The sequence below is a fragment of the Sorex araneus genome, chromosome X (genome assembly GCF_027595985.1).
Source record: "Sorex araneus isolate mSorAra2 chromosome X, mSorAra2.pri, whole genome shotgun sequence".
NCBI lineage: Eukaryota > Metazoa > Chordata > Mammalia > Eulipotyphla > Soricidae > Sorex > Sorex araneus.
Window position 1 is genome coordinate 283,341,421 of NC_073313.1, and position 3,815 is coordinate 283,345,235.

The following is a 3,815-nucleotide window of genomic DNA, read 5'->3' on the forward strand; positions in this document are numbered from 1 at the left end:
TTTATTTTCCATGTTCTGGGATTTACATAAGCTTGTAGAATAGCTTGGATTGAAGTGTAGGAACAGATCAAATTGAAATTTGTCAATATATTTACTGTAGTCTTACCATTACCTGCTTTGAAAATGTGTGAAAATTACATTAGCATAGACAGTGGAATTGAGGAGTAAAGAGATGGCATATTTTCATATCAAATTTGGGAAACTATAATATAAACAACAAATCTCCAGTCCACTATTTAATTATCAATAACTGGTGTAACCAAGAATTACACCACTAATTGATGTGATTGAATATAGGATAATGGAATTAATATCAACTTGCATCATAAGAAAAACTTTAAAATTATATTATTTTAGTTGGTGGAAATAGCAGAATAAAAGAAAATAGCCATAACAGAGAAATGCTCCAAAAGAATTAGTGTCAATATAAGGATGCTAGTGCTTCCTAGATGTGGCACAGTACCAGTATAGATTTTCAGTCACAGAAATGATATTTTCTCTTTTGAGCAGGTGGTGCCCAGGGCTTACTCCTGGCGATGATCACAGAACCTCATGGGTTGCCAAGGATCAAACAGATCTATAGTATGTAAGGCGATTGCCTTATTGCTCGACATAGCCCCAGCAATGATATTTTAGAAATGTTTTCAAGCTAAATGAATGTGACCAACACCCTAGTCAAAATGGACATAAGGGAAGTCTAAAAGTGATGCCGTTAACTAGGAATTGTTTTCTCAGTAGAGAAAAAACTTTAGGAGGGCTTTAGCTTAAACAAAGATCCAATGAAAATAGGAAAATGTTGTGATTTGCTATTGTGTACAAAATAGTCTTAAATGTAGGGCAAAAATAGGGGTATTGCAGTGTTGTCTATATTTATAGAATTCTTCTGATATTTGACTGAAAATAAGGTAAAGAAACAGATAATAAGATACTTGGTATGTCAAAAGCAATTAAGAACAAAAATGTAAAATAGTAAAACTAATATGTAAAAACTAAAACTACAATCTTAACAACAGTTGTAATGCGAATTTATTTTTTTACCAATTGGTAACCAGTGTGCTGAAAATTTCCATCTTATAAGATCTTCAATCCCCTGAAAGTAAGTGATACTTTATACAATAAAGAAAAGATATAATATAGGTATAAAAAGGTTAAATATCTACTTGCCAGAAGTTGACCCATCTATGTTTCCAATCATATCCAATTTACTCTACAGAAAACTCAAGAAATTGCACTCAGTATTTTATTGTATATACTCTCATGCATATCATTGATACAAAAAAGATTAACAGCACAGACCTGAGGCACATAATTAGAATATATCAATTAATCAACACTTTCTAATATACATTTCATTTTTATAAGCTCACTTATATTATCTGCCTTTCTCCATTCTCACTTTGAATATCATGAAAAGATTTTATCAAAACCTTAAATAGATCTATACATATCATGGTCTGCTTGCAGCAATCTAGATAAAACCAGATGACCATCATATAATCCATATTATATAAATGTATAAAATATGCATGGATGTATAAGCAGTCTGGTTCCCTTTGTTTCAACAAAATCTTATTTATTCTATGGCTTAATGTTCTATTTCTGCTGCAAATGATATTATCATTTTAATTCTAAAATTTTATTTAAAAAGTCAGAATTGAATTTGCTTTTCTTCGATTGTGGTAACCTCCTTCTAGTTCAAAGTTTATTGCAGGAGATTTCTTGTCTTCAGCTTTTCTCAGGATTCTTTGATATGACTTTTTTCACCAAGAAAATGAAGTTCAGTCAATTGATGTAGAAGTAACTAAACAATTCTAAATAATATTCAAATCAAAGTTCTCCTTTTCATTACTTGCAGTAATCTTTTCAGTACCAAATCTCAACAAGCTAAAGAATCCCAAGTGAAATTGAAAAAGTATTTTTCTAAGCTTCTAATGTTGACTGACTTTCCTTCATTATTCTTATTTCAAATAAAACTCAATATTCCCGTTTGGATTTGTTCACACTAGAAAGAGACAATGTCATCTTGGACACATAATCATTACTCAGAGTTGAGTTATTTACTCAAGTCGAAATTACTTCTACCTGTAGAAATAAACATTATCTAGCTCCTTCCCCCCCCCCTATTGTCAGAGTCCCTTCTTTTGATAAATAGCACATTAAAATGGCATAGCTTAAATAGGATCTTTGTGGTTTTGTCAGTGAAAAAGAATTGTTTTCCTTTCCTATTTTTTATTTTAGTTCAACTGATCCTTACTTAAGTCAGGCTGTTCTTCTGCACATATTAACACCACAGTTTAACCACCAAAATGAATTGTCAGCTGAGCTGGTGGTATTGTTTTTACTAACTATGCATAAGTATATTTTCAGCTATGACTAGAGGGGCCTTTGGGCTTAAAATATGAATGATAAAACCTTGGAGACAAAATGATAAAATTGCTTCTTCCAATTTACTAGTGTAGAGTCCTTGGTTCAAACACCATTTAGAAAAAATAAAATAAGAAATTAAGTTCATGGAGGGTCTGATCAGTGCTAGGTGTTTTTCTTACACTATTCATTTGAGTCCCAAAATAGAGCTATGCATAATTATTATCATCCCTGTTTTATGGAACAGAACACCAAGGTTCAAAGAGATTAAATCACTTTCCAAATATGGGCAGGGCTTTAAATATATATTTTAATTAAATTCTTGGGTGGATGAAGATAATTTCCCTAGGCCATTTTTATAGACAGAGCTTTTATTTTACTATATTAATACACACACAATTGGAGTAATAAAATTACTTTAAAAACCTCTTACAATTTGTGTGTTTCTGTATGCTTGTGTATGTGTGTATTCTTGTGTGTGTTTGTGTGTATGCATTTGTTTGTGTGTTTATTTTAGAAGGGATGAAAATTTTTCTTTACTAAATGTGTACTATAAATTCTCTGTACCCTCTTCAGAACTCTGATTGACTTATATCATCCATATTCCTTCCTCTAGATGTTAAGTCAAGAAGTGAAGGCAGTCTGTGATAGTAATCTCATCTTCCAGAGTCAAGGAGCATTTAGGATATAAATTCTTTCATACTCTCAAAATTACTCTCTCTGCATTGTGGTTTGAGGACAAGAAGGCCCAGTGTCTGTCTAGTGTCACTCTGTGTGTGTGTGTGTGGTATATGTATATATGTATGTATGTATATGAATGTATGTTTTTGTGGTATATATATGTGGGGAGGTGCATCTTTTAGACCCTCCTGTTCCCTTCTTGTAGCTAGTCTTAGTTTTATTTTCCAAATGCATCAATGTGTAAATGAAGGTGATGATAGAAGGAAAATTGTGGATTTCAGATTTGTGCCTGTTTGTGGTTTGGGGGCCATACCTGACGGTGCTTGAGACTTCCATCAGACTCTGCGTTCAGGAATCACTCCTGGTAGTGTTCAGGGAACCATCGGTGGTGCTGGGATCAAACTGGGTTGGCCACATGAGAAACAAGTGCCTCAATTTCTCTACTGTCTCTCAGGACCCTGGATTTCAGGCTGCAAGAGATCAAGATAAAAGTTGATCTTCTATATTTAAAAAATCTCAAGAGTATTTTTTTCAGTGAAACTTCTCCCACAGGACTGAAGAAACTGATTGACTTACAGCCAAGAAGATTCCATGGAGCAGAGATGAAGAGCAGAAATATATTACTTGCAGCTGGAGCGATAGCACAGCAGGGAGGGCGTTTGCCTTGCACTCGGCTGACCCGGTTCGATTCCCAGCAACCCACATGGTCCCCCGAGCACCGCCAGGAGTAATTCCTGAATGTAGAACCAGGAGTAATTCCTGAATGTAGA